The 11893-nt window shown below is 31.1% G+C and overlaps 1 non-coding gene across 1 annotated transcript; it reads right to left on the bottom strand.

Moving 5' to 3' along the window:
* Positions 1-716: 716 nt before the first annotated feature.
* On the bottom strand, positions 717-789 carry TRNAR-CCU (transfer RNA arginine (anticodon CCU)). The gene has a single exon. It is a non-coding gene; the product is annotated as a tRNA-Arg (tRNA).
* Between the last annotated feature and the right edge of the window lie 11104 nt (positions 790-11893).

The raw sequence follows: 11893 nt of genomic DNA, 5'->3' as shown, positions 1-11893 counted from the left end.
AGGGCTCAGAACTCGATCAAGCCCGACACTTCAATGGATTAAGTTTGAGAATATTTTTTAGAGTTATATCGCAACCCGCTACAATATATTTAATAGCTAAAAAGTTATATAAAATAATTTTAATACGCTGAGTCAATTAGTTAATATATATAAAATATCGCGTTATTTTTTTTGGGTAAATTACACAATGATCATAATTAACAAATTATTTATAACTGTGTCAGACTCTTAAACAAATTTATTTAAATATCAAACAAATTTATTTAAATGTCATATTTGGTGGTTTTTTAAAAACTGTTTTTATTTCCTGCAACTGAATAACTGAAAATTTGACAAAAATAGAAATAAAATTATGATATTCTGATATTTTAAAATTTAAAATCATATAATGATAAAATACATAAAAGCGATTTTCATAATTGTAAATAGTTTTTAAAATATGAATTTCTGTGTAATTTTCCCATTTTTTTTTATGTTACCAGCCCACTAGGCAAACATTTTTATAGATCCAGGAATATATAAGATAAAATTTAAATAATCTTTTTTACTTATTTTCCTATTTAAATAGAATTTTAGCAAGTTGAAAATAATAACTTGTGTGTTTCTTCCTAAATGCATTTATTTCTTTTAAATGGAAATTAAGAACTGTAGAAATATAGTTGTTTAAAATAATAATAAAAATAAAAAGGAAGACAAAATTCTCAGTGAGAAAAAAACGCGTCAGGAAGGGGTCGAACCTTCGACCTTCTGCTTAGGAAACAGACGCTCTATCCACTGAGCTACAGACGCTTCTTGATGCTCCTATAGGAAGTTCTTCTAATATCAATGTGGGAATCTAGTTGGGATCTCTACTAGCTCCCAATAGGTTCAGGGTTCTTTGATTTTTGCTATATTAACAAATTTTTAGAAACATTAGAAAAAGAGGATTGTGAATCAGATTCTGGAAAGAATGGTTGATAATAAGTTAAGATTGGAGAATTTTGAGAAACATTAGAATTTCAGAAGCAATATTATCATGCGATGACGAGGTTGAGATTAAGATGTAGCATATTTAGAAATAGATGTATCTTGATTATTATAAGGTAAATATGTAATGAAATTAAGCACACTCAATTGGGGAAACATTAGTCAAAATAAGATCGTTTAAACATTTTAAATTAAGCACACTCAATTGTTCAAAATAAGATCGTTTAAACATTTTAAATTGAGAGTCCGTCCCAATTTTCTTCTATTAGTCTTTTTTAGCATTTTTTTTACTCCTAAGCGATTTTTAGTCTTCTAAGCTGCATGGACTCCGCCTAGAGCACCTAGGCATCGACTAAATGACAATGAATAAAAGCGTTTATTATTATTAATTTTTTTTTGCTTTATTATAATTCACTTTTAAAAATTGTCGCAAGGTTATTAATGAATTCTGTTTATTATTTTTGGACATTTTGGGTTAATTGCATTCCCTACTTATTTTCATGACATGGTTAAAAAGTTTAAGGATATTGTTTCATGATTTTTGGTGAATTATATTACTTGTGAATATTAATTTTATTTATTTGACTTGTTTCAATGATATTGTTGTTGAAATGCTGATGTTTATACATTTTTATAGATATATGTTACAAATATACGTGTTTTTCTATATTAAATAATTATATATTATTATTTTTAGATAGTATGATACATATTTTTTTTTTGAGGGAAGTATGATACATATTTTAATTAACTTTATATAACAATTTGTTGATGAACAAATAGAACATATAAAAATGCAAATTTGATTAATTCTTGACTATTCTTCGAGGGCCCTGGCCGCCCGATTAGCGTCTAACTTTTCTTTATAACCTCGATTGAAGCTAGGAGAAGGAGTAGAATTTTTATGGAAAGGAAATTCCTTCTTATAAAATTCTATATCTCGAGACATGCAGACTTTATGAGTGTCAAGATTGCATTGCCAACTTGATTTTGTAACTGCTTATGTCAACAATGTAATAAAGACACGCAAAAATTCTTAAAATTTGGTAATTAGATTCTTTAAGATAAAATAAAAGATTGAAGACATTCCATTTTAACACTCGTATAAACGATACTAATAATATAGGCTGAAAAATAGCCTCCCCAAAAATTGAATGGGCAAATCAGCTTGAAAAGGAAGATATTTGGAAACTTTATAAGATGCCTATGTTTGCATTTAACAACACCATATCGAAGGAGAAGGTTTTCCTTTCATCATGACTGAGAATAATCCAACCCCAATAGAATCAAGTCTTATGCAAGTTTTGTCTTTGAAAATGACATAGTAATTCTTCTCTAGGAGTTGCGCACACTCAACAAATCTTGATCAACGTTAGGTACAAACAAAACATCATCAATGAGTTTTATACATAAACTACAGTTGATAGCAACATCCCGTTGTCCTTTCTCTTCAATACAGTCTTCATTTCCAATTTTAACTTTAGAAATATAAGTTTGATCAAGCTCCTTAAATAATGACTTATCATGTGTCATATGATTGGTGCATCTACTATATATTAGCTAAACTTCACTCGAAGTAATTTCTGCAAAGCAAGTTGTTACAAATAAGTGCTCCTTTTGTTGTTGATGAGTTACTTGAGCTTTTTTCCCAAATTATTGTCCATGTCTTTTCTTATTCTCGCAAACGTTTTCAACATGACCCATCTGGTTATAGGCGTTGCACTTTACACCATTCTGAACCAGCAACGCCAGTGTTGATGTGTTGTCTTATTGCAACATTAACAAGGTAGAAAGTTTTTTTATGTTCGTCTCCATTGTTGTCACCATCTTTCTTTTTTATTCCAAGGTAATCTTTTCCTTCTATCTTTAAAGGCCGCTTCAGTCACTATTACCGTCTCCATTCCTTTTATCATGAATCTTCTCTGCTCGTGTGCTTGCAAAGCACTCGTTAATTGGCACTCGTCAATTTTAGCAAAGTCATTTGATTAACGTCCCTTGAATCTTCAAGAGATGAGATTTTTTCCTTGAACCTTTCCAGCAAGCTCACACGTACTTTATCAATAATTCTACTATCTGGTAGCTCTTCTCCCATTTGTCTTTTGTTTACCATAACCAACAACATGTCAAAATACTCCGTTATGGTTTCATTCTCTTTCATAGTTAAAATCTGGAATTCTCTTTTAAGATTCAAAACTTTCATCATCCTTGGTCTAACACTGCCTTGATATGTTTCCTTCAATGTATCCCAAGCATACTTAGCCGTTTCATAAGTCATTATTCTTGTGAAAATTTCTTCAGATACAACAACATAGATTAAAGATAAAGCTTTCGGAGATTTAGAAGCGTCTTCTTCATAAGGCCTAGTTTGATTCAAAGTTGGATTATTTCCTAATGGCGGAATTTTCCTTTCTTCATCAACATATTGTCACAAATCAAGGCCTCTCAAATGAGCTTTCATTTTGACAACCCAAATTTGATAATTTTCTCATGTGAATATAAGAGGTGCTGACAAGAAGTTATTACCAGCCATTTTTTATACTTCTTTCTCTTGGAGGCTGTGTTTACTTTTTTGGTGATGGGTTTCTTTCATGAGAGTATATTCCCGATGAGAGTCTCCTTTTGCCATTCATCCAGCTCATCGTTTCTTCTTCATCTTTCTTTCTCTACTCCATTGCCTTTTTCCTTTGCTTCTTGAAGATTTTACCTTTGCTTCTTATCTTCTTTTGTTTGTTCATCTTTTTCTCTTCTTAAACATCTTTTATGTGTAAATAACTCATAGCTCTCAGTCACTCCCGTTGGAGCGTTTGCCGTCTTCTCTCTTGAGAAGTTCTTAACCTAATTATATTTTATGCGATACTTACCTTACAAGCTATGGTTTTGACCTAATTTTCAATGGACAAAGGGAAGGGATTAATGGAGGCCTATTCCTGATTATGATTAGAAGACGAGGAGGAACAAGGGGTGATTTTGGAAGAAGAACATGTTGTTAATCCTACAAATCAAGGTTTTTACTTTGTTGTTGGTCAATTTCTAACAGCCAAATCTATACACCTTGAAAGTATGAAGAATATGCTAGCATCAATATGGAAGCCTGTGAAGGGAGTCACCATCACTGAATCTGCTTGGAGGGGAGATTCTTTTCCAGTTTTTTCATGAGCGAGATGTACTGCGAGTGCTGAATGACGTTCCTTGGACATTCAATCAAAACATGCTAATAGTGAGACACCTAGATGTAATGGAGCAAGCAACCCAAGTTGAATTACATGACTTAATCATATGAATTTAGATATCTGATCTTCCAGTTGGCTTTCAAACAGAGGCTACGTGTAAAACTCTAGGCAACCATATTGGTCCCGTGTAACGTGACAAAGTTAGTTCCAAGACGGGGGGGGGGGGGGGTTATGAACTATTTAAAAAATTTCACGTAAGGCTGACTTATATTTTAAACTAAGACTTTTATTAAGTCTTTTAGCACAGCAATACTGAGTAAGGTTAGAGGCATGCTTAGTCAACTGGTGACTAAAACTATTTCTACCGTGAGTCAGGAGATATCACTTAAGTCTATTCCTAAACTCAACTCTCAGATCACTCAACTCAGTGTATGTTCTTTTTAGCATTTTACTAGGCAGTACACAGTAAGCAATATATAAAGGAGTAAAGGGTTAGAAATATGTTACTTAGCAAACTTATCCTAGTTTGGCCTCCTTGCCTACGTCCAGTCCCCGGAATCCTTCCGAGCTTTTTGAATCCTCTACTAAGCTCTTTAAAAGTAGAGCACAAACCGTTTACAAATAGCTACTGAGTATACAAGAGTACCTTCCTCTATTCTTCTACTCAATACTATAACTACTGCTGAGTGCTATAACCGAGCAACTCAGCTTCTCCTTTCTATTCTCTAGAAATGATAAAGTGTTTATTCTAACAAAAGCTAAGAACACTTTAGACAAATGAATCACTCTAGACTTTTACACAAAAATAGGAATTGGTGTAAGAATTTGCTTTGCTTTTCAAGATAGAACTTCGAGTTGGTATTTGGTCAGAGTTTCGACTTGATGAAGATCTGCATCGAATGAAGAATTTGAGAGGCCTATTTATAGTGACATCTGAGGCACCGGTCATTTCGAATTTTGAAATAACCGTTGGAGGGATGGCTTCCTGTCGCTTTCACTCGGTCAGTGCTCAGCGTCTTCGGTCAATTAGAACGTTGCATCTTCTGTCTTCGTCAGGGATCAGTTGCTTTTCCTCAGGCTGGTCAGAGTGTCTCCACATTTTAGGGAAAGTCTTCTAGACAGCTTTTCTGCTTCGTCTGACCATTTCCTTAAGTGGAAATACTTTGTCTCCAAGTTGTCCAACCCAGCTCCTGACCTGACTTCCTTCTCGATTGATTCAGCAGCTTCGTCTTAAAGCAATTGAGAAGGCTTCTCGATCCTTCTTCCTGCTGGGCTCCGTTCACTTCTGCTGGGCCGTGTGGCTTTCATCTGTTGACTTGGGCTTGACTTTCTCTTGTGGGCTTTTGGGCCTTAGACTTTTAATGTCTTGATTCTTATAAATCAATTAACTCAACATTGAACAAACAAATTAGTATTAATAAATCAAAGCATTTAAATTTAATGTGTTGAAATATTTTATCATGGGAAATTAACTATACTTTAAATAATTTTGTCAAATCAAAATCATGTGGAAAGGTGTTTCAACAAACCAAATATGCCAAATTGGAAGAGGATGGCTGAGGAATCCATTGGAGGAAGTTGATGAGGATAATTTAGACAGTTCAAACGTTGATGAAGCTCCTGTAGGGGATAAGTCTAAATCCATGGCGTTTAGGAGCAAGAATATACCAACAAGTGGTGGCCCCTCCCGAATCGACAGTTCAAACAATAAAGAGAGTCAGAATCCCTCTATTGAAGACGGACTTAATCACTAAGAAATTCTTCATCATTCTGTCTCTTCTTCCTGTCTTTGTCTCTCTGTTTTTGTGAAGGTATGCATCTTCATCTTTTTGTTTTATGTTCTTCTCTTGGTTTCTTTCTTCTTGTGCGAATCGAAAACAACATTATTCGATGTTCTTATGTGTTTATCATATGTTTATTATCGATTTCAATGGCAAAAGGCGGAAATAAGGTAAGTATCTACCTCATCTTCATCTTTTTCTAGAAATTACTTCGCAAAATGAGTTTACATCACATTTTGTGAAGTCTGTGAACAGAAAAACAAGCTCGAAAAGGATGATTTTGCTTCGCAGAAAGCGAATCTGTGAAGCCTGGGAAGCAAAATCATCATTTTCCAGCTTGTTTTTCTTTTTGCAGAATTGCTTTTTGCGAAGCAAAATCATCATTTTTCAGGTGATTTTTTGTTCACAGACTGAGCAAAATGGGATGAAAATTCAGTTTACGAAGTAAAATTCATCATTTTCAAGTGTTTTTTCTTCGCAGATTCTCTCTTTGTGAAGCGTTTCTTTCATTATTTCTCTAAAATGACTTAATTTTTGTGAAGGTTGAAGACAAAATCATCAATCACAGTGATCCGTTTATCTTGAATACAAAGGCATCAATAAAATGGTGAACCTGCCTATTTTTTTTGCTTCTGAAAAGAAAAGACAAATCACCATTATCATCCAAAAGGCCATTAATTTTGTATAACGTCGCTGATTTTTCTTACTTCTGTAAAGCCTAGAAACACTGCAATGCTCTAGTTCCTTTTGCTTCTGAACGTCTTAGCAAATGTTCTGGAAGCACACTCTCTCCCAAATCTCCTGGAAGCACACTAGGGAGAAAGTGTGCTTTCAGAACATTTTGCTAATCATTCTGTTCTAGAAGCACATCCCTAAGGTTTAGGGTTTATGGTTTGAATTATTGTTGCAATCTTGTTGTAAATTTTGATAATTTTATGATTTTAATATTATAATTATTGTTGCACTCTTGTTGTTATGATTTTAATGTTATATATACTACTTCATGCGAAAATAATACTACTTAAGAACATGACTTTTACTTCGTATTTTGCGAAAATTGCGAAGAAAAAGTCATTATGCGAAGTAGTATTACGTTCGCAGGATTCATAGTTTGCGAAAAATACGAAGTAAATTTCATGTTCTTAAGTAGTATTATCTTCACTAGCTTCACAATTTGCGAAAAATGCGAAGCAAAACGGAAGAGATAGAGAAGAAAGAGTAATAAATTTCTAAGTGTTATATATATATAAAGGGTATTTTGGGAAAATCACAAATAAATAGTCTAGATATGTAATAGATTGGGTAATTGGTCTAAATATATAAATGAGTCTTCTATTTAATCCAGTTTTATAATTTCCCCGCATTTTTAAGTTAAACACTCTTAAGTATTATAACACTGAAATGGCTTTTTAGAATAGTCCATTTGTTAGTTCTCAATTTCAATAAGCCCCTTGTCCCGGTGACTTTATTTGTAATGAAGAAATCCCTTTTCGAATTATATAATAAATAATAAGGAAAAGTATAAAAATAAATCTTTTGATTTGTCTGATTTGCGGAATAATTTTCGTGGTTTAAAAGTTTATAAATAGAGGTCTATACTTTGTAAATATGCATTAAAGGATTGTGAATCAAATTTTCCACCAAACAATATTTGTGATTTAGTTAATTTGTAAAGTTAAACCTTGAATTTTTGATAATTTACAACATGAGTTTTTTTATTGTTCCAAATCACTCCCTTTTAGAAAAAAATAGTCTGATGATAATTTTTAAAGGAATGACTGAGTTTGTAAACTGTAAAAAATATAAACTCTATTGTTTGCAAACTTTTAAACGATGTGGATTGTCTTTGTAAATCGGTTAAACCACCATATTTATTTTTGCATTTTTTTTATATAATATTATTGGGAATTGTATAAAAATGGTGAATTAATAATTAAAAGTGAAAAATATAAAAATAAATCTTGTCATTGGACCAATTTAAAAAAATAATCTATAAGTTTGTAGGGCTGTAAACGGGGCGAGTTGTGGCAGGGATTGCATTAACCATCCCAACCACTGGTCTATTGGGGATTCTCTGTCCCCGCCCCGAATAACATATGAGGAAAATTTCGGCTACCATCCCCGTCCCGCGAAAAATCCATATCCCCGCGGGGAATCCCCATCCCTATTTAACTTTTTAATTTCTTTAATTTTTTTTTAAGGTTTCCAAGGTTTTGATTATCTAAGATTTCAATCCCTGCAGGAAATCCCTATCATTGGTGCATGCATTACTTTATAATTTCTACTCCTAATTGCATAAGTTCCGTTTTAATTTTAAACTAACTTAGTTAGAGCTCTTAATTAATCTATCTTAATTTATTTTTAGAATATATTTTGTTTTAAAGTAACCAGATTGCAACCATGTTACAACTTAATCTTTTTAGTTTATCTAAATTATATATATATATATATATATATTCGTTTTTTTTTTATATTCAGGTATTTAGTCGGAGATCCCCGTTGGGGACATTCATGGACGGAGACATGAATGGAGCACTTATAACCATATCCGCCCCATCTCCGACTATCAGGGACAAAATAAAAACCATCCCCGTCTCATGGGGTCACAAACGGAGATTTCCCATCCCTAACTAATTGACAGCCCTACAAATTTGTAACTACGAATCTATATGTATTTTTAAGTTTGTAACCACGAATCTATATGTATTTGTACTGTTTACAAACTCGATCATTTTTTAAATTTTTTTTGGTGCGGTATTCAGTAATAGTAAGCAAATCCACAAAGAAGTTAAAGTGTATGGTTTGGTATCCCACTTTGAATGTGGACTACCAAATCCTGTTACATAGTTTAAGCGGATTAATTAAATTAAAGATGCAAGTGCAACTCTTTCACTCACTCACATCACATTTTAATTAATACTTTATAAAAAAATATATAAAGAAAACGACAAAAGGAATACAGTTAAACGCACCTCTCTAACCTAACCGAAGTGACATATTGGTGTGTCTGGTGGATTTGGGTTTCTTTGATGTCTCTGCTATGCGTTATCTAATCATTTTTTAAGGTATCATCCACCATATTAGTTCACCCACTTCTTTTCACTTACCAATTCCATTCTTTTTTTACTGTTTTTATTCTTTCTTATGCTTCCACAGCGTCACTATTTCAATATTACATAGTCAATTTTCTTATTCTACTAACATATAGAGATTTTTTAGATACCCGATGCTACTCGGTCCTAACGAGACTATTCAAATCTCATATAATTTTTTTTGAATTGAAATGAGATTTACAAACGAAAATACCTACCCGTTGCTTATTACTTGTCATATATGCAATTAAAAATTATAGATGAATATTGATAAAAAAAAAAGTAGAGGGAAAATAAAAAGTATCAATATATAACTATTTGTTTGAAGTATATTTTAACTATTTTTTTGATTTATTTTAATAAATTGTGAATGATTTGTTAATTTTTTGAATGTTTATTTATTTTATGTTTCGTTAAATTTTTAATTTATTTATTGATTTTTTTAAAATATAGATGTCCATGCGTATTCATGAATTAAATGGGACAAAAATAACATTTATATTGTATATCCATTAGAGTAATGAGACGAAAGGGTATTTCAATGATAAACGGATAAGAGTATGTGAATAATAGTACCGGTGAGTCCCATATTCATTGTCATCCCTAATTCTACCATATTTAATTCACCATATTTATTACCAATGATTTTCACATGGTTAGTGACCAACCAAATTAACAAAATAAGAGAATTATTAGAATCATAGGACACAGATTAAAATCATCTTAAAATGAGATTATATATATAAACATAGATTTAAGAGTGACTGACTGAATTTATTTAATCAATCACTAACCAAGTGAACATCACTGCTTTATTATATACATGGTTATAAGAAATGAGTTGAACCAACCATTTTGACCGAAACCAATTAGTATTCTAGTTCGGTTCGCGACAAATTTTCATCTTTAAAAATCGGCTAAAACTTCTCAAATTGGTCAGATCAACCGTAAACCTAATTTCAGTAAACTACCTTTCAACTTGCTATTATTATCAATATTATAGAAATATATATATATATATATATATATATATATATATATATATATATAGTACAAATTAAATATTTAAAATATTAGTTAGCATTAATTTTTTATCTTATATTCCAATAAAATATAAACTTTAAATATATTGAATTTAAGTTTTATAAACGTATCAAATTACATAATTTAAACTGAATTGTAAAATATTTACCCTAATATTTTATTATATTAAATAATAATAATAACTATTTAATTTAATAATAAATATTTTTTATTTGTATTTTTTAATTTATCACATTGAATTTTTTTTTTATTTTTTTTTCTAAAAGTTGCGCGCAACGCAATTATATTTTCCGATTCTTTAACCATTTCGATTTTGATAACTATGGACAAAGTACTTGATATTGATATTGAAATGTTGGTGTTACTGTTAATAATATACTTAGAATGTCTGATTACTTTTTTCAAGAAATGTCTTAATTTAACCTTTTAAATGATCCATGAAAGAAATTACTAAAATATGAATAAATTATAAATTTAACTTTATAAAATTGGGAGATAACAATTTAGTCTCACATATAAATCGTGCAATTTTAAATCCGATTGTCAAATTGTGTAATTTCAAAATTCGTTAGAGTATTTTTCCATGGATATAATTACCACCTCCAACGCCTTGAGTATTTTCACCATTTAATAAGAATTGAAATTGCTCCTATGTTAATGTAACGCAATTTAAAATTGATTTTATTTATCAATACTAAGAATAAAATTACATCATTTATGATGTTAAAGTAACATTACTATTGACAGTATCAGTAATGTTCATCTAGTCCACGACTGACTAAATGAAGTTCGGTAAGTCATCATAAAATTGGAATATTAAAGTAGAAAAACTATTTTTTTACCTTTTAATTTTAAACATGAGATAAAATGTGCTAACTAATATCTATTACATATCTATAATAGCAAACAGAAATGAGCGAACCAAATGGATAGGCTATAAAAATTTTCACTTAAAGATTGTAATATAATAGTAACTATATATTAAAAAAAAGTAACTCGCCAATTTGGACATATATTAAAGATTGATTTCCTAATGCGTAAGAGATGAAACAGCAGCACCATGAAAGGCAAGCCCTGAATTAGCGGATGATGATAAAATTAAATTTATAATAATAATAATAATAAATAAATAAGGAATGATTTTGTTGACCTAAAACAACATAGAGGTATAATGGATCATCTAAAGCCAACTGCTTGTCTCATCCATGTTTTAACATACAAATCTCTCTCCCCTACCATGCTTTGAATTAAACTAAACCACCATTTTCTCTTATCTTATTTTGGTGCTTGTTACCCATTATAAAAAGGGTAATTAATTTATTAGTCCCTATATTTTGACAAAATACACTGTTTAGTCCTTATATTTTCAAAAACACACAAGTCCCTAATGTTTTTCTTAATGAACTATTTAGTCCCTAACGTTTTTCTCGGTGAACTGTTTAGTCCCTGCCGTTAGACTCTCATGAAGATTCTGTTAGTCAATTTGGATTTGCGTTCTTCTTTTCCTTTATTTTCCTTTCCTTTAAACTCTAATGCATCTGAAATCAACTTTGAGTGTTCTTCTTTTTTATTTTCTTCTTAATTGTTCAAATTCGTAAGCATTGGGTCTGTTCTTTTTCTTGTTCTCCATACACATAGCTTCTTCTTCTAAATTGGATTTCCTCTTCTGAAGTTTGAAGGTAAATAGTAAAGGGTAATTTAGTCATTTTCGAAGTCATAAACGGTAAAAAATCTAACAAACAGATGGAAGGACTAAACAGTTCACTGAGAAAAAGGTTAGGGACCTTACCATGTGTTTTTGAAAATACAGGGACTAAACAGTGTGTTTTATCAAAATATA

This window comes from Euphorbia lathyris, chromosome 5, assembly GCF_963576675.1.
Source record: "Euphorbia lathyris chromosome 5, ddEupLath1.1, whole genome shotgun sequence".
Taxonomy (NCBI): Eukaryota; Viridiplantae; Streptophyta; class Magnoliopsida; order Malpighiales; family Euphorbiaceae; genus Euphorbia; species Euphorbia lathyris.
Note: the sequence above shows the minus strand (reverse complement) of the source record. Positions and strands in the feature narration are given on the sequence as shown.